The following is a 20364-nucleotide window of genomic DNA, read 5'->3' on the forward strand; positions in this document are numbered from 1 at the left end:
TAATAAACATTGAATTCCCCTTCCCATTCAGTTCCTAAGAACTTAAATTTATTAATTTCAATGTCCTTCATGTGCTTTTTTTAAAAATGACATACCAAAAATTGTATTCTCTAAATGTTTATGATGGATATAGAGATTCACGATGGGGGATGAAGTTACCTGCTTAAGTTCATTGTATATGTTAAAGCTAAGAAAATAACTCAAGCAACTACTCCAGTTCACTGTCACTGATAAGTGAGTCGGCCAATGCCCACGGAGACTGGATAGAACACCGAATCATGACCTGAAACATAGACAAAGTAAGCTGTGTTCTTACAGTCTCATCTGAAGTATTTCCTTTACAGTTTTTTAAAATGGCAGTCCAGATTAAATACAAATAAATGTCTGGCAAACTAAACTGTAATTACCAGAAAAACACAAAGGAGGTAGGTTAATAAAGGAAAGTTTTCTGACATACATACTCTGTCTCTGATTCTGAAAAATGACATGAACTGGCAGAGGAAAGTGGAAAGACATACACAAACACATGGACATAGGGGTAAGGACATCGTGCACAGATATATACTTGTGTAATTGGAGCAGAGAAACCATCAATGGGCCTAAGTATTTATGGCCCAAAATCAAATACCCTACCTGCAAGTTAAAATGTCATGAGAAGAAAGTGAGCAAATATGATGTAGATATCACAGGATATCTGCTAGATACCTGAACAAACAGAGGTTCTGTAGCAAAGAGGAATAGGCAATTGGTTTTTGGGTAGACAACAGTGTCCGCCATTTATATTTATAAAATGGGAAGAATATCTATCTTGTACAGTTGTTGTAAGGATTAGAGATATTTACCTCACCTGGAAAAGAGCAGGTACTTGAGAAGTGTTTGCTGTTTTATCTGGGAACTCTGTGATTCTGTTTTAGAGCTCATGAAAATTCTGTCTGAGGACAATGTAGATTAGCTCTGCTTTGGTATGTGAATTCAAAATATGCCTGGCACATAATAGAAGTTTAGTAAAATTCTGTTGAATGAATGAGCACATTTTAACTTTCTTCTCTTTAAGTATAACAAATAAGAAAACATAAAAGTCTACATCTGGCCCTGTGGAAAGGTCTACTGTTCAACTCAAGTTAGCAGGGAGAATACAGCAAAAGTGTAATAATGATTTCAAGACAGAAATGTTGCCCTACGTTACATAAGTACCAAGGAGATAAACTTAATAGTGGTGGTTTTTGTGCTCTGTAATGCCAAAATATTTTTATAGGCTACTTCCAGTTGTTTCTGACTTTATGGCTTAGTTATTGAACTAAGAATTGTCTAAGAAAATTCTGGTCCTGAAGCTTTCTAGATTGGTTTCTTCAACTTGTACATTTTATTTAGCAATATCTTAATGGTGAAGAACAAGTATCTCATACGAATGAGATAAGTTGATTTAACCTCAGTTTTCACAAAACAGCTGGTGACCTGTGTTACATGTTAGCAAAACATACAAGTTGCACCTTTAGGAAACAGAGGCCTAAGTAAATGGCCATTGCTATTATTACTCTGGTCCTCTTTTCTCCTTTTTTTCTCTAAACTTCATTTTTGGATAGAGTTCAGCAGTTCCCCAAATATGCTCCACGGAAGACTACGTCTGTGAAATGTGAATAGGTATAATATACAAAAGGGCTTCTGAGATCCAGTAAGATTAGGGAACCCTAAGTTAACAAAGTAAAGTTCTTTACTATAGAACGTCTCTTAAAGAAGGGAATCTGCAAGAGGAAGCTCTAGTGTTCCTTAATCTTTTATTCATTATTGGCCTTCCCTTCCCACATCCTTTTTAGACTTTCTTTCCCTAATGGCCTTTTTCTATCCCCCTGACCCTCCCTGCTCTCCTCCCCCAACATGGAAATTAAATAACAAGGAATAAGATTTTGTTGGGTAGAGTTGAGTTTTGGAAGGTCTCAAACCACTGTACTAAGATTTTTTGGCCCCTTAAGAACCAATTTTCACCGCCTTGGGGATAATATCACCTCAGTTGAGAATGAATGCTCTAGTACAAAATGCCCCTAGAACTTGCTGGACCACTGACCTTTTTCAAGTGGACCTATATCCTCAGGAACATACTTTGGGAAGCCCTGATTTCGTCAGCATGGGATATTTTAACACTTCATTGTTCTCTTATGACTCAAGGAGAGAGTCTTCTCTTTAATACTGAAATTCCTGGTGTTAAAAGATAAATTGAGGCATATTAAATATTCTAAGAGTTTATTTGAGCAAAAGTGGATCTTTTTTTTTTTTAACGTCTTTATTAGAGTATAATTGCTTTACAACAAAAGTGGATCTTAATCAGCATCGTTTAGCAGCACCAAACAGGAAGTATTTAGAAGTGTTCTGGTGACAGGAACAAGGGGAAAGACTTTATAGAGATGCTGAAGCAGAGCAAGAAAATTATTTGATTGGTTATAGCTTAAGCGTTTGCCTTATTTGGAAAATCAAAACCAATCACAAACAGCCTAGCTGGTTGGTTTCCTTACATAAATTGCCAGAGCATTAAAGTCCTCTCAGTCTAAGGGCCTTGTTTAATTAATTAACATTGGTATAGGACTACAATAGGGGCTTCCCTGGTGGCACAGTGGTTAATCTGCCTGCCAATGCAGGGGACACGGGTTTGAGCCCTGGGCCGGGAAGATCCCACATGCTGCGGAGCAACTAAGCCCGTGAGCCACAACTACTGAAGCCCGTGAGCCTAGAGCCCGTGCTCCACAACAAGAGAAGCCACTGCAATGAGAAGCCAGTGCACCGCAACGAAGAGTAGCCTCCACTCACCACAAATAGAGAAAGCCCACGGGTAGCAATGAAGACCCAATGCAGCCAAAAATAAATAAATTAATAAACTAATTTTTTTAAAAAATGCTACAATAAGGAAACGAGTTCAATAAGACTTGTTGATTGAGAAGTCTTGTATCTGCCTCTGCTTTCCCTCTGGCCATCATCCCTAGTTTGTGGTTAGAATTTTATACCAGCCAATTTTTAAAAAAATAATTATGATATAACATGTGTAAAGTGTGTAATGAGCACTAATCTTCAACGTACAGCTTGATGAATTTTCAGAGTTGTATACACATCCAGGATATGTGTTGAATTATTAGTCAGAGAACCTTAAAAAATTCTTGACCTCCCATCATCCACATTCTGTGGCTTTCAAACTTTAGTGAAGTTTCATGAAGAATCCACCCAAGGGAGCTTATTAAAATTGCATAGTCCTACTCTCAGATTCTCATTCAGAGGGTCTAGGGTGTGATCAGGGATTTTAAATAAAATTCTCCAGAAGATTCTGATGGAGGTGGTCTATGGATCACACTTCTGAGAAACACTGGCCTCCCTACTTGATAAAAGTCAAAGTCCTGAACAGGTATTAAGGCTTTCCCTAATCTGACCCAATTCTATTTTTTTCAGACTCAACCCTTGCTGGTTTCCACCATGCCAAATTACTCACCTCTCCTCAGTGGGTCATGCACTCATGTTTCCCCTAACCTGGAATTATTTTTCCATTTTTCTTTATATAACTGACTCCTACTCATCCTTCAAGACCTCTGAGAAGTCTTCTTAAATTCATCAGGCAGAATTAGTTGCCCCTCCTTGTTCATCCAGAACTTTATTCAAACTCCTGTCATAATACTTATCACACAATACCAATTTTTAATCTCCTTGTTTAGACGTAAGCAAAAAATATGTCTGGCTCTTTGCTAAACCCCTAATCCTGCATAGGGGCCAGCACACAGTGAGTGAATGAATGAATATATGCTACTTATTTACACGTGGAGTCATTTAGTTCTCATTTTCCAGGCCAATGAGACTGCAAGCTCCCTAAGAGGAGAGAGGATTTCTGACTTTCGTAAACTCCAGAATCATGGCAGGGATTCAGTAGTCAATGAAAAAAATACCTAATGAATGAAAATAATCAGCACCCTCTCTCAATTTAGTGAGAACCTCCATGCTTCCTAAACCTTCACAACTCTTGGAGGGAAACAAGAGTGGAGTGTGGGTGTTGGAGGGAGATATCCTTCCCATCTGCAAAAGAATGTTAGGTAAGGCCGGAAGCTGGGCCTCCAACGCCAGGTTCCTGGTTCTCTCTGCCCATTCCCTCCATAGAACACTCTGTGGCCATGGAGATGACCATTACCATAAGCGGGCAGTTGAGTGAGGACTCCAGAAAAGCCTTTCAGGAAGGCAACGGTGCATGGCGACTCTTCGCCCTCTCACTCACCTCCTTATCTATTTACTTGCCTATTCATGTGTTTACTCATGTTTGCACTTGTTGATTTACTTTTTTAGCATCTTTGTATTAGACTAAGCGGCTGAGCCGGACAGAAGCCACTCTGGGCACGGAAAGCCTTACCCACCAGCGAAAGTGAGACCTAGGGACCACTGACCATTGGCTAAGAAGGGCTGAAGGGCGGGATTCCTGCCGTTATCAGAAGCCCATTCGCCTGAAGGCATGAGGGCGGGGCGAAGGGCGGTCCTGGAGGTGAGGGGCGGGGCGATGCCCCTACTTAAAATTTCAGGAGTGGGATTGCAGCCCCAAAGCAGCCCAGCCGATGGTAGAGGTTGTTACGGGTTTAGGTAGAGCACGACTGAAGCCCTGTGGGCGCCGGCCGGCCTGTCCCTCACCCTGACCTTTGGGTTGGCGGGATCTCGGGGGTAAACTCAGATGCATGCGCAATGCACCGGGGCCCCTGAGGGAGGAAGGAGCTCCGGCTGAGGGGAGTGTGTGAGTAGACCGAGCTCGGCCACGTGTGACGCTGGCATTTACCGAACCCTGCGGGTGAGAAGCGCGGGCCGACTCAAGGGCAGGTCCTGGGCGGCGGCTGTGGAGGAACCCAGCTATGAGTACAGCTCCACGAAGTACCTGCAGCTGTGCGGCCTGGGCGGGATGCTGAGCTGCGGGCTGACGCACACGGCCATTGTGCCCCTGGACCTGGTAAAGTGCCGCATGCAGGTGGACCCCGGCGAGTACAAGGGCATCCTGAGCGGCTTCGGCGTGACGGTGCGGAACGACGGGCTGCGCGGCCTGGCCCGAGGCTGGGCCCCGACCTTCCTGGGCTACTCCCTGCAGGGCCTCTTCAAGTTCGGCCTGTACGAGGTCTTCCGTATAGATCAGCTACGCGCAGCTCCTGGGCCAGGAGAAGGGCCACGAGTGGAGAAGCAGCCTGTACCTGGCCGCCTCAGGCCGCGGCCCCCAGGATGTACGGTGAGGAGGGCCGGTGGGCCTTCTACAAAGGGGTGGCGCCGCGCTGGATGCGGCAGATCCCCTACACCATGATGAAGTTCGCCTGCTTCGAGCACACCGTCGAGGCGCTCTCCAGGTACGTGGTGCCCAAGCCGCAGAGCCAGTACACCAAAGCTGAGCAGCTGGCCGTGACCTTCGCGGCCGGCTACATAGCTGGCGTCTTCTGCGCCGTCGTGTCCCACCCGGCCGATTCCGTCATGTCCGTTCTGAACAAGGAGAAAGGCAGCAGCACGGCCTTTGAGGTTCTGCACAACCTGGGGTTCGGGGCCGTGTTGAAGGGCCTGTTTGCCCGGATCATCATGATCGGCACCCTGACCGCGCTGCAGTGGTTCATCTGTGACTCGGTCAAGGTCTGTTTCAAGCTGCCTCGCCCTCCGGTCCGTCAAACACCCGAATCCCTAAAGAAGCGAAGTAGGCGTGGATTGGACGACTCCTGTGGCCACTGTTGGCCAGTATTTCGATTCGGTGCGGGATTGCATTCAAAAACACTAGTGTGTAGGATGTTAACGTTTGTGGAGAGGGGACTTAACGTGCAGACCGACTTTTCTTTAAGCGATTGATTCCTTCTTTCTGGCAATCCAATAGAATTGCAACCGTTTCTTTTGGGGGTTTGAACCATTATCTTTGGGGAGTCGGCATGGTTGCTTTAACTCAATAGCTTTTCCACAATCATAAGGAAAAAATTCTTAACAGGAAGTAACGTTAGGTGATTTCGTGCCTCTAGGTTGCATCTTCTTTGATTCACCATTCGGTGGAGATTATCCAAGCATCACTACTGAGTAGCCTACTAATGAGGTTTTAAGGTCAGCACAACTATGTGGGACAGAGAGCAAAGTAAAATTCTGCTACATGGTGCTCATCTCAGTAGAAATCGTGCACCTATTGAATAGATAAAGGACCCATTCCGTATTTCCTGCTCATGTCCATTACAGGTAAAAATTATTAAACGTTAAATTGTGACTTACATTGCCTGATAGCTTAGAAAGCATTCACTGTTTTCAAAGAGCATGACATGAAATCTGCATTTTCTCATTTGGCTTTGTCCTATTCTCTTCCTGATGTTGCTGATTAGAACCTAGCTCGCTCCAGGAAGTGCTACAATTGGATCAATGTGGAAAACCAAAACGAGATGAAGGGCAGGCTCTGGGAATAAGTATGTAAAGAAAAGTCTCTGTTCTCTAAAGATTTCTTTTGTACAACTCAGCTTTCAACAGCCATACATCCAAAGAAAATCATACCACCCTGACATTTAAACACACACACACACACACACACACACACACACACACACACACACCTACAAATTCCAACAAATTTTGGTTAAATATTAAAGAATGGTGTTTGTAATTTTGAAAGGAAAAAAATCTCACTTTTAATGTAACAAATGTCATTCATTTAATGTGGTAGATATTTCGTTGATCTTTACAGTGGTTGAGGTTCATAAAATTTATTGAAGTTATAAGGCACGTTTTCAGTTTTCTGTAGCCTTCACATCTCTGACTGGGGAAATTATAAAATTAGTGAAATTCTGTGAATTAGAGATGTTTGTAGAATGTGAATAAGAAATAAACTTCAATATGATATTTGATATGATTTACCAAAATGTTATACAATTGCCCTAACAACTTGTATTAAAAACCACAAACTTGGGCTTCCCTGGTGGCGCAGTGGTTGAGAGTCCGCCTGCCGATGTAGGGGACGCGGGTTCGTGCCCCGGTCCGGGAGCATCCCACATGCCGCGAAGCAGCTGGGCCCGTGAGCCGCGACCACTAAGCCTGCACGTCCGGAGCCTGTGCTCCGCAACGGGAAAGGTCACGACAGTGAGAGGCCCGCTTACAGCAAAAAAAAAACAAACAAAAAAACCCACAAACTTAGGATATGTTAATGTTTTAACTATGTAATAGTAAACCGTTTAGTGGTTAACAGAAAAAATGTGTCTAAGTATGTTTGAACGTCTTGACTGGATAATAAAGAGCTTGGAGGAAAAAAGTCAGAACTTGTGAATGAGATGCAATGAAATTTATATTTAGCGCTCCTATTTTGTTAGGGAGGATGCAGGAGACAGGTCATTATGTATTTTTAAGACACTTTCACTTTCCCTAGGAAGTTAATGTCCAGGTTTGTGGAAAAGAAAAGTTCTCAAGGAAGGAGAATGATACATTTTGAGGAAATAAATTGTGCAGTTTCATTTTTGCAAAGTTTTAAAACATATATTTTTGACTAGTGTAAAATGTTTGTAGGAAGTTTCGTTGGTCAATAATTTATTAAGTAAATTGCTTTCTAATGTAATGTAATTTAAGGAATTGCTACAAAATCTATGGAGTTTTAAGAAAGTGGGAGACCGAGTATTCTGGTCTGTGGTATTTCATGATTGTTCTGTTGACAACACCAGATAATTTCTGTAATATACAATGTGTATGTTTAGACAAGTATAATCTAAGGAGAACTGTTTGGCATGATTCTTACTGTTATGGACATGGTTGAGAGGATGGGTTTACTTAGTTTGGGTCAGCAGTTTTCATATTCAGTCCCTAGATTTCTTTTTTTTTTTTTAATTAATTTATTTATTTACTTTTGGCTGTGTTGGGTCTTCATTGCTACGCACGGGCTTTCTCTAGTTGTGGCGAGTGGGGGCTACCCTTTGTTGTGGTGCGCAGGCTTCTCATTGCGGTGGCTTCTCTTGCTGCCCTTGTTGTGGAGCACCGGCTCTAGGCGCGCGGGCTTCAGTAGGTGGCATGCAGGCTCAGTAGTCGTGGCACGTGGGCTTAGCTGCTCCGCGGCATGTGGGATCTTCCCGGACCAGGGCTCGAACCCATGTCGCCTGCATTGGCAGGCAGATTCTTAACCAGTGCGCCACCAGGGAAGTCCCAGTCCCTAGATTTCTATTTGCCTTTTTTTGTTCATGGTAGTTTACAAATGTCTGAATAAATAGGGACCATGGTAGCTAACAATAAAGAATAAAACATAATTTAAGAAAGATAATGTGAGTTCAGAGTCATGAGGTGTTTTTTTCTAGTTACTATTCCTTTGGAACAATTTAAACTTCTATTCAGTGTTTTACCTTGTCTGTAATTACCACTCTGTGAGATCGTGCATATCTGTTAGAATTAGAAAAGCCATAGATTATGTCTGGTATTGTTAGACATTTTATATTCGTTTTCATGCAATCTCAATCTTTGAAGTAGTCCATTTTATATGTAAAGAAACAGACTCAGAAGCTAGGTAACTTGCTCATAAAGCTAATAATTGATACAGTCTGAATCAGAGTCCACATTTTCTTCATCACTCTAGCTCAGCACCTTGACATAACCAATGACTATACTTTTCATAAACTGCTTTTTCTAATACCTCAAAAACTATATTTTTCAAATCTTCTATTTGTATATACTATAAAACTTTACTAATTTTGCACTAATGGGAAGTTTGTAATGTGTCTCAATTGTGAAAAACCTATTGTGTAATAACTTAGAAGTGATCAAACTGCAAACTACTTAAATACATTTAATTTAATATTTAAATTATTTCCAGCACGAGGTCAGTGCCTCATCCCTAACTTGAAGGGACTGATGATCATAAAAACAGTGATTTTAATTTTTAAAAAATTTGTGGTACTGCAGTTTCAACAAGAGGCTTTACCCTATCACATTCTCTCATTTTTTCCTCTAAGCTTTAGTTCCTACAGCTAAAAAAGCTAGCTTGGGCTATTTATCTTTTCCCCCAGGTGGTGATTAAAAGTAGCTTTTTCAAGTATTTGAGATTAATTTCATGATAGGGAGCTGTAATCTCGTCCATTGATCTGTCTTTTGAGAAGTGAATAAAGAGAATAGGTAAAATCTTGAAAAACAAAGGCCATATTTACATGTTACACCACACTGATGCAGACTAGAGAGAATCAAAGTATTCATGTTCTGAGGATTTTTCCTTGCTGTACAAGTGTGTCTTTAGAAAGTTTTTCTTTAGATCCTTTCAAAGGCAAGAATAATTTTCTGAAGATCACATTTTGATAGGCAACCATTCAATTAAAGTATGCTTGTTTTATGTGGTCTTAAAGATCAATGATTTTTTAAATCATGAGCAAAGAACTATTTGAAAGGAAATTTAAATTTTAGTATTATTTATAAAGCTTTGTCTTGTTTTCCTGAATGCTATTATTTGGATGGGTCAGTGAGTAGAGAGGATGCTAACGATGTAATTATAACTAAGATTTGTTTGTATGTGTGTCCATTTTAGTTAGCATATTTTGAGACCTTCAGTTATAGAGTATCCAAAATTTTAGAGGCAATTTGCTAATTCTGCCCATACCCCAGTCTATAACACTGTTGATCAACATCTACCATGTGCCAACCATTGTTCTAGGCAGAAGAGTTCTCATGAGGAGCACAACACACGGTCTTTGCCCTTGTGGAGCTTAAAGTCTAGTGGAAAAAAATTTACAATTGTGCAAATGCTGCAAAGAAGTGTAGGGTGTTGTAAGATTGTACATCTAAGTGGCATTTGAGGTGATACCTAGAGGATAAGTAAGAGGTAGACCAGCAAAGAGAAGATACACAGCACAGTATGTGCATTTCCCCTGAAGAAAGAGAAGGACTGATGGTTTTGAGAAACTAAGACTTCACTTTGGCTGGAGCCCTTCAGTTGCAGACAGCGTGATGTGAAGTGAAATAGGAAAAGTAGACAGGAAGACATTCGCTGCAAGCTCTGTAGTTCTTGTTGAAGATTCGAACTTAGAGTGTTCTTAGAGCCATTGGAAAACCCCCGAAGGACTATGAGCATGAAATGACCTTCAATTTGCTGTCTGGAGAGAAATGGAGCAGAGGGAGAGAGGTTAGTTAAAATGTTCTTGCTGGGGACTTCCCTGGTGGCCCAGTGGTTAGGAGTCCGCCTGCCAGTGCAGGGGACGTGGGTTCAAGCCCTGGTCCGGGAAGATCCCACATGCCGCGGAGCAACTAAGCCTGTGCACCTCAACTACTGAGCCTGCGCTCTAGAGCCCACGAGCCACAACTACTGAGCCTGCGTGCCACAACTACTGAAAGCCCACACGCCTAGAGCCTGCGCTCTGCAGCAAGAGAAGCCACAGCAATAAGAAGCCCGCGCACCGCAAGGAAGAGCAGCGCCCACTCGCAACAACTAGAGAAAGCCCACGCACAGCAACAAAGACCCAACACAGCCAAAAATAAATTAATTAATTTTTTAAAAAATGTTCTTGCTGCAATCCAGGTGAGAGAATGGTACCCTGGACTAGGGTGATGACAAGTGAAATGTTAAAATACCATGAGAAGCCAAAAGGCGGAAACAACCCAGATGTCCATCAGTGGTTGAAGAGATAAACAGATTATGATATATGCAGGCAATGGAACATTACTCAACCATAAAAAGGAACGAAGTACTGATACATGCTACAATTTGGATAAGAAAGAAGCCAGACACCAAAGGTCACATATTGTATGATTCCTTTTATATAATATGTCAAAATAGGCAAGTCCATAGAAACAGAAAGCAGATTAGTGATTACCTGGGGCCGGGGTGAAGGGAATGGAAAGTGCTTGTTTAATGGATATGAAGTATTTTCCCCTGGGTGATAAAAGAGTTTTGAAAGTGGAGAAAAGTGGTGGTTGGACATTGTGAAAAATTAAATGCCACTTAATTGTATACTTTTAAATGGTTGTGTGTTAAATGAATCTCATCTCCATAAAAAAAGCTCTCATGTGATGCTTTATGCATAATAGCCCCAAGGTGGAAACAACCCAAATGTCCATCAACTGATGAATGGATAAAAATGTTGTATATCCATACAATGAAATATTGGCACCATAAAAAGAGAATAAAGTACCATTTGCCATAAAAAGAAGCGCCGGAAGAAAATACGTGCTACAACATGGGTGAACCTTGAAATCATTATGCTAAGAAGCTAGACACAGCCACACGTTGTATGATTCCATTTATATGAAATGTCCAGATTAGGCAAACCCATAGAAAGTAGACTAGTGGTTGCCAGGGGCTGGAGTGGGAGTTGAGGGATGGAAGGGAGGAATGAGAGTGGCTGATAATGGGTACGGGATTTCTTTTTGGAGTGATGCAAGTGTTGTGGAATTAGTGGTGATGGCTGTGCTACTTTGTGAGTATAGTAAAAGCTGTTGAGTTACACACTTTAAAAGGGTGGATTTCATGGTATGTGAATGATATCTCAATAAAGCTGTTATAAAAATATCATGAGACTATAAAATGCACCTTAAATATCTATTTCTTCCTTAAAGGACAGCCCTTACCTCTATCTTCCTCAATCAAGTGAAGACTACAGCTCCAAATGTGAACTGCTGTCTGTGACGTGTTAAATTCCATATAAATGAGTAGGAAAAAACCCACCATGTTGTGAAGGCTGGAAATTGCCTCTAAGGAATGAAAAGTCTCTTGGTTTCTAGTGACGCAGAGATGATTAATTTTGGAGAATCATCTCACAATGTAAGGTGTCGAGCCACCAGCAATTTTGCCCTCTATTGTAAGGAAGAAAGGGGAACAGATGGATTCTGAGAAAAGCAGGTGTGTGTATAGTGTCCAGGAAAACCTCAGTTAACCAGAAACATGCAGGAATTGGTGGTTTAAAATCCCCTTTTGTTTATAATCCTTGATTAATTTCTCTTTTATAATGTACTGAATATGATTAATAATTTAGGGATTATTTTGTAAATAATTTTTTGTAAAGCTTCTGCACAAAACTTTGTAAAGCCTCATGGGCCATCAGCTATGAAAATCAATGCTTGTTGAATAGCTATAGCAGGCGTAGGGCTTTTGTGGGTTGATGTACACAGACTCTAGACATAAATGGACATGGATGTGAGTATGCGTGTGCGTGTGTTTAATCCTCAGTGTTAGTTTGAAATCTTGTCATTTGCCTCTACTAAAACAGAGAGAGAAGGAAAATATCTGGTTTACTCTAAGATTATTTATTGAGTATCTACTGTATGACATTACCTCTGTTAGCTAGGTACTTTCGCATGTTATTTTACTGTATTTTTACTTTGTGTTCTAGTAGGTTGTTTCAAAAATTGGTGATTTCATGCCTAAACTATAGATAGTCCTGTGAGTTACCACAGTGCTCCAAAATGGTAGGCTATTTCTAAGGAAATGATATTTCTAAATTATTATATTTTTGATATATGTATATCAGTATTTCTATCTTTCCTGCCATAAAGACATAAAACATGTTTTCAGAAAATACTAGTAAAAATTGGTATTCTGGAAAGAGATTCTGTGAGTTGAAAGAACTCTGCCCCTTTGCAAGGCTGGGTAATTCACGTAATTGTCACAAATACACGTAATTGTCAGGCTTCAGACAGGAATCGGAGCTGCTGACAGGGTGATTGTCCATTTTTAAGAGGATGGATGGAAACCTGGCAAAGAACCACGGTCCCTTCATCGCCAGTAGTGCTCGAATTCTGGCTGTGGTTACATCCTACTGCCGGATTTGAGGATTTGTCACTGTAATCATTTTCTCATACCTTAATGTCTCCCCCGACCCTTACCAAGAACATAAAGCTTTTTGGTTGCACTAAATCAGTTATCATTCATCTTATTCATCTGTGTTGTATTTTGAAACTTTTGATATATCGTTACCTATATCTGATAAATGCTGTTACTAATATTTATAGCAACCATTTACCGTACCAAGCGTTGTGCTAAGAACTTTACATACGGTGTATCATTTATTTACAAAAATTTTGTGAGTTTGTTACTTGTATAAGTTAAGATTTTGTTTGTTTGTTTGGCTGCAAACAACACAAAATCTGTTACACAACAGGTTAAACCATAAAGACATTGATTTTTAACAAGAAATCTGGAAACAGGCGGACCAAGGTTGGTTCAGTAGATCAGTGTTGTCCCCAGGGACCTAGGCGCTCTCGGTCCTTCTTCTCTGCCGTCTGTAGTGTGTCCGTGATGTTTCCCCTTGTGTTCAAGAGATGGCTGCCACCATAGCAAACATCACGTCTCCGCAACAGCATCCAGATCAGGAAGCAAGGAAGGCAAAGGCAGATGGGCTTTCTCTTCACGTGTCTCTCTTATCAGAGAGAAAACTCTTTCTCACAAGCTTCTGGCTGACTTCCCCTTTGGCCTCATAGGCCAGAATTAGGTCACATGCTTTCCTGTAGCCCCTATAAACCAATCATTGACAACAAGAACGGAGGACTTAGATCAATGTGACACATCTGCGGGGATTAGGCACATGGAGTCCTGAGCAAATCCAAGATTTTCTGTTGTCGTTGTCGTTAGCAAGGAAGAGGAGGTAAATGGCTGTTGGGTAGGCAACCAGGGTTTGCCCTTATATTCTTTTCCTTTTTTCGCAAAGGAGGCAACTGAGGCTCAAAGTAAGGTAAACCATAGTGACCAAACCAGGATTCAAACCAGATTTGCCTGCCCCCAGAACAGTCTTGTTGTCACATTACTTCCTTTAGCTTGGAAATTGCTCTGAGACAGAGCTACTATAGATCATATCACAAGGGATTTATTACTGAAAGTGTCAGAAAAACTCCTTTCTAACAGCGACTAATCCATAATGAAGTCTCAAAACCAGGAGTCTGGACAATGGCAGTCCATGGATAATGAGATATGATTAGATCTAAAGTTTGCTATCGTGCTCTGTAAAAGAGAAACCAGGTGAGAAGAAACACACAAAGAAACATCTTAAAAGAAAGCAAATGTTTGTAAACCTTTTTTGTAGTCACCCTCAGTCTTTTCTTTCTGCACTTTTCTCCCCACTGACTTTCCAGAAATGGGCAATTTCTTTCAAATGCTGCGTACCAGAAAAACGCAAAGGATTCATCAGATGAACAAATTTCAAAGAGCTACTACCAATTTTTTTTCCTTAAGAAATACACCAAGCCAAAAAAAAAAAAAAAAGTTATGAAGAACCTAGGGGCAGGACAGGAATAAAGATGCAGATGTAGAGAATGGACTTGAGGACACGGGGTGGGGGGAAGGGTAAGCTGAGACGAAGTGAGAGAGTGGCATGGACACATATACACTACCAAAGGTAAAATAGCTAGTGGGAAGACGCAAGAGGGAGGTGATATGGGGATATATGTATATGTATAGCTGATTCACTTTGTTATAAAGCAGAAACTAACACACCACCGTGAAGCAATTATACTCCAATAAAGATGTGAAAAAAAAAAAGAAATACACCAAGCATCCAATTTGCTGCTGATAAATTCTCTGTAAGTAGCATTATAATTAAGCACACACAAAACCATTTGTGTTTCCAAGAATACAGCTTGACTGGCCCTGAATCGGTGATAGCGCATGGGCACCGAGAGGGAGGGTTCCATTGCATCTCAACTACCATGTACCTTCTTTGTGCAGCCACCAATCTGTCTCTCCCCCAACACATCCTCTGAATCACAGGCCATTGCCCATTCACCCCGTGTCTGTCACTGAGCTAGCTTTTGGCCACCTTCACTGAGCCTTGAGACTGGCTGTCCTGCTTCCAGGCTCCAGTCAGAAACAATGGCAGGAAACTGAGTGGTACACCTTTCTCTGCATGAGTCCCCACCACCTCAGACCCCCAGACTCGGCCCTCGGAAATGGAACAATGGTCTTGGCAAAACTGGAGAAAAAGAGACAGTGGAGGGCGGGGTGGCAGGAAAGGGTGGAGCAATCAGACCAGGCTTCCAAGCCTGGCTTCACCACTGGCTTTTCATGGCTTTGACAGGTTATCTTACCTCCCCTAGTCATAGTTTCCTCATATGGAAAATGGGGAACCACAGCACCTACCTTGAAGACTGATTGTGAGAATTAGCAATAAATCATGTAAAACACATGGTATAAAATAAAAGCTCAGTATATTACAGCACTTATTATTTTACCGGTCCCTTAGTAAAGGAAGGCAGTTAGCATGGAAAGATTCAGCCTGTGTTGTGTTGTATTGTTGTTGTGGTTGTTCTTGGTTATATACAGGATTTATTTGCTTTAATTTTTAATGCATCATAAAGTACATAACCCTTTGTGGGAAATGCAGTGCATAGGGAAATGAAAAGCAAGTAGCCTAGTCTGTTGTGAGTATAGACGCCTACGCCGGCAACCCCATGTCTCCCCGGCCCCTAGGCAAACAGTTTCTTTCACAAGTGTGTTTTTGGTATGCAAATCACTCTATGCAGATTTCTGTGTGCAAAATACAACATAGAAAATGGCCCTCTTGCCAAGGGAGATAGGAGATGTTGGCTGCCATCAAATGAATTAGCTGCAAAGTTTAGATTTCTTTCCCTACTGCTCTTTCTAACAATCTATGGGGTGAGCATATTTTTGGCACATTAAACCGAATTATTTTGACTTTAGATTGTGTGTTCTTGTGATAAAAGTGTGTTTATTGAAGCCTGTAACTACGTTTTGAAGGCATAATAATGTTTAGTGGGATTTAATTTAGCATTTCACAACAGCGTGCCACCTCCCGTCAGTAAAAATGCTTGTTCTGAAGCCATAGATGGCTTCCGTCAGAGGTTAGGCTGCTCGTCTCCATGTACTTCCTACTTTTCTGTGAAGATTTGTGCTTATTAACAGATTTAAGTTTATATTTTGGAGAATGGTTTCTCCCTAATTAATGGATGTCTTAGTAAGTGAAAGGAATACATTTAACATTAAAACCATCTTTTTCTTTGGGTGAGCTTGGGAATCCAGCACTTCATTCACAAGGCCGTATTTTATCATCCAGGCAGAATAATAATATGTCTCTTTTATGGTGTTTCTCACCATTTTCAGAGTCTTTTCCTTTTGGCTCCTCTTGTGAGCTAATGGAAGGGGGTGAAGCAAAGCCTTGTCTGAGGTCACTTGTTAACAGACAAGCCCAGGGCTGGGTGTTTTGTTTTTCCTGATCATACTCAGGGAAAACTGCAACTGCAGGCCAGTGGCCCCACCAACTTTCCCCTCTCTCCTCTTCTTTCCTTTCCCTTCCCCCAACCATTTTTTGCTTGGTCTGAATGTTTCAAACTTGCCAAATGAGACACTCATTAATTTTACAAAAACAAAGTCTAAATTAAAGGCATTTTTCAAAGCAAAGTACCTCATCAGAGAGAGAAAGACAAGTGTAGCTTACTTCTGCTGGACGTCCGAATGGCTGGAAAAGAGAGAGGAGATAATGTCTTCACTCACTCATTTATTCATTCATACATTCAGGCATGCGTGTGTGCATTCATTCATTCAACATCGTGCCTAGCGTCTGTCAGGCATTGCCCCAGGCACAGGAACACAAAGATGAAAATAGTCCCAACCATTGAGTTCACTGTCAGGGAAGATAGATATGTGTAAACAAACTGACATTGGCGTTGATTCCCCAACAGAATTATGTACAAAGTATAAAGGTGGCACAAAATGGGATCATTAACTCCATCAGTCTTGTACTAAGGAAACATTTTTTGGAAGAGTTACATCTGAACGAGATTTTGAAGGATGAATAGGTGTTCTCCAGGTCGGTGGGAGTGTGGAGAAGAAAGAGCACTTGAGGTAGAGGGAATAGTAAGTGTGAAGCACAGAGGCCTGAATCAGCAAAAGATGGGGAAGGGCTTCCCTGGTGGGGCAGTGGTTGAGAGTCCGCCTGCCGATGCAGGGGCCACAGATTCGTGCCCCGGTCTGGGAAGATCCCACATGCCGCGGAGCGGCTGGGCCTGTGAGCCATGGCCGCTGAGCCTGCGCGTCCGTAGCCTGTGCTCCATAACGGGAGAGGCCACAGTAGTGACAGGCAAAAAAAAAAAAAAAAAAAAGATGGGGAAGATTTTCATCAGACAAATTTCTTTGGCTTATGAACAGGGAAGGAGAGAGGTATGGAAAATATTCTCAACATCTCATAGATCTGTTTCCCCCTTTTATTTCTACTTCACTACGTGTGCAAGGTTACTTTATGGCTTGTCCAAATTATTGCCATAGGCTGGTCTTGTTGCCTCTAGCTTCTTCCTTCCTTAACATAGAAGAATACTTCAAAGGCCCTGCAGTATTCACCCCACCCACGTCTGTTCCACTGGGCAGAAAATGAAGCCCAAGCACCTTACCCCAGAGCATCTGAGGCCTGTTATGACATGGTCCCTCCTGGCCCCTGGCATTGATCGTTCCCACGTCACTGCCCACACCTCGCACTGTCTCTCAGGTCCCAGGCTCCAAGCCCGGCCTGTCTGCTTCTACCTCCCTTCCTTTGCCCGTGGCAGTCCCACTGACGGGGCTGTCCATTCCTCACTGATCTTCACTTTAGTCCTTCAAGAGTTAGCTCAGGGACACTTTGGCTGGCTGGAATTGGCTTCATCCTCTGTCTGCCAATACTGTGTCAGAGACTAAACAGGTTTTGGAGTCCCAAGATGTGGGTTCCAATCCTGGCTCTGGCTTTAGACAAGTTTCTGAGACTCAGTTTCTCCAACTTTAAAAGATGATGGTTTACCTTGCACAGTGGTTCTAGGATTAACAGAGCACGCTGTTGGAGTGACTGACACACAGTCAGTCCTCAGACATTAGAGCTATTATTGTTGTTATAATTTAACCTCTTTGTGAAATTCAAACAATTGTAACTACCTTTTTTTTTTCTTTTTCAAAATATTTATTTATTTGGCTGCGCTGGGTCTTAGTTGCGGCACTTGGGATCCAGTTCCCTGACCAGGGATCGACCCCTGGCCCACTGCATTGGGAGCGTGGAATCTTAACCTCTGGACCACCAGGGAAGTCCCGTAACTACCTTTTTAATTTGCCACGACGATCATATAAGCTGATGAGTATGAAATTTCTGTAAACTGAAAAGCCCTTAGATAAAGCTAATTCCTATCTTTATCTCCTACTAGTGCATTTTTGTCTACTATTTGTGTCTCCATTTATGTACTCATTCATCTTTTAATTCATTCATCCATTTACTCATTTAACAATAAGTAAATTCCCAATATTTGGTACATTGTAAGCTCACCATGGAGGATATAAAGATGAATTTGAAATGCCCGCAAAGAGTACAGGCCTTATGAGAGAGTCAGACAGGAAGGCAGTCACATCTAAAACCAGGTGGGGAACCCAGGGACCAATATGACTACGGAATGTGGGAAGGCTGAGAGCTCAGGGATGAGTTACAGAAGAGCAGCCCTGTGCTTGGGTCTGGATGGATGTTACGAGGTGGGGAAGCGTGTGGCAGGCTGAGGGAACTGGATCAACCTGGGCCGGGAGTGTGAGACCACTTAGGGTGTCGGGGAACTGCAGTGAAGGCAGGCATGGTTTTCAGTCATCCCTATCCCCCCGCAGTCCCTGCAGCACACAGGGCCCAGAGCTGCGCAGTAAGTCGTGATGGGACGTTCCCCAGTGCAGCAAGAAAAGCTGCCCCGGCCACCATGCCAGCTGTGCCCCCAGGTCCCCCAGAACTCTCCCTCATGGCCCTGAGGGTGGAGGTGGCGTGTTTTTGCCAAGAAGCTGCAACATCCTTCATGTAATAATATGAGTCAACGGGAAAATAGGGTTTGTGCTACAGAAGTTTGCTTTGAGTCAATTTTGCTGCAATGTATATATAGTTACAAACTGAGGGACTGTCTGCCCTTTAAAGTCTGTGGGACAAGGGTGACACCATGGAGGTGTTAAAATAAGCATTAAGTTCATGATCAAAAAATGGGCTATAGGGCACTGACTATAAATTGTCGGAGGTTGAGGATTAATGACCTTTCCTGCCCCATATGTGGAGAAATAAATGCTTAGAGCAGAAACATGCAGAATTCAGAAAGGCCTGGTACTATGTTACTACCACCCTCTGAAATAAGGTTTTGAAAATAAACACTTGAAAGTCTGCCCAGATTGTTGTAATCTTATTAATCTAACAAAGAGACTCAGTAAGTGCCTCAACCAGGGGGATGGTGTTTACCATGTAATTTGCAACAAGCTGATAAACACACCCTTGCCCCACTTGCAGAAAACTCTGATGTTCCCTGCAAAGAAGCAGTTGGCAGGAACACAGTAATAAAGGATTAGAGGCCCAAAAGCCACGGTTTAGGTCCTGAGTAAATGTTTGTTCCTCTCCCCTACACCCCAGCCTCCCAGCCCCCTGCCATTTCCAAGCGCAGAGGTACAGTGTGTGGTTCATCCCACTCTTGCCCTCCTAAGGGTTCTGCCATGATGCTTCGGCCCTTCAGAGCAGTCTGCCAAGATCTCCCTATGTGGGATTTCTGCCCTGGGGTCTTGCTGGGCAACTCTGAGGTCATCCCGGGTTCTTTGGTGGATTGGGGGGCTGGCTTCTTTCCACCGTCTGAGGGGATTGCAGAGGGCAGTGTTCCCTCCCCCCGTCTGTAGGGGCCGTGTTGTTTGACAACCCCGGTGAGTGTGGCTCCTCATAGAGTTCTTGGTTGCGAATCCCAGGACGACCTCTGGCTAACTCAGCAGAAAAGGTATTTATTGGAAGAATAGTAGGCAGGAGCTAGGCAGGCTAGGCAGCCGGGGTCACGCCAACTCACCACAGGCAAAGTCTGGCTGCCCCATCACACAGCCCAGCTACCTCTTCCTCAAGGCCACCAGCTCTGCAGGTCATCTCTAAGCATGGTCAGAACCTTTGTCTGGCTCCCTCAGGACTAGGATTCCAGGAGGGGGCATGCATTTGGCTAACCCCCAGGCCCAGCTTCCGCCTTCTTTGTGCAGGGTAAGCCCTGCCTGCCACCAGGACCCACACAAAAGGAAGAGATTTGGAGGTTGGATGGTCAAACAATGAAATATCCACTCAGTCCTCTGAATAATAATGGCTAACACTTTCTGAACACTGTGTCAGGCCCTTTGGATCAGTGGTCCCCAGCATTTTTGGCACTAGGGACTGGTTTCGTGGAAGACCATTTTTCCACGGCCGGTTTGGGCGTGGGGTTTGTTCAAGCTGTAAGGCGAGCGATGGTGGTTCAGGCCGTAACGCGAGCGATGGGGAGCGACAGATGAAGCTTTGCTTGCTCGCCCGCTGCCCACCTCCTGCTGTGCGGCCCGGTTCCTAACAGGCGCCAAATGGTCACGGTCCGTGGCCCGGGTCGTTGGGGACCCCTGGTCTACATGGATGAACTCATTGAGTCCTTACAACAGGTCCATAGGAAAGGGCTCCATTTTACAGATGAGAAACTGAGACATGAAAAACTGAG

General features: G+C 42.9%; 1 pseudogene; it reads left to right on the forward strand.

Annotated features, from left to right (window-relative positions):
- Positions 1-3323: 3323 nt before the first annotated feature.
- Positions 3324-19890, forward strand: LOC113622454 (phosphate carrier protein, mitochondrial-like; annotated as a pseudogene).
- The last annotated feature ends 474 nt before the right edge of the window (positions 19891-20364 follow it).

Source organism: Aethalodelphis obliquidens, unplaced genomic scaffold (assembly GCF_003676395.1).
Source record: "Aethalodelphis obliquidens isolate GAN/ISIS:26980383/991018 unplaced genomic scaffold, ASM367639v1 scaffold9, whole genome shotgun sequence".
Taxonomy (NCBI): domain Eukaryota; kingdom Metazoa; phylum Chordata; class Mammalia; order Artiodactyla; family Delphinidae; genus Aethalodelphis; species Aethalodelphis obliquidens.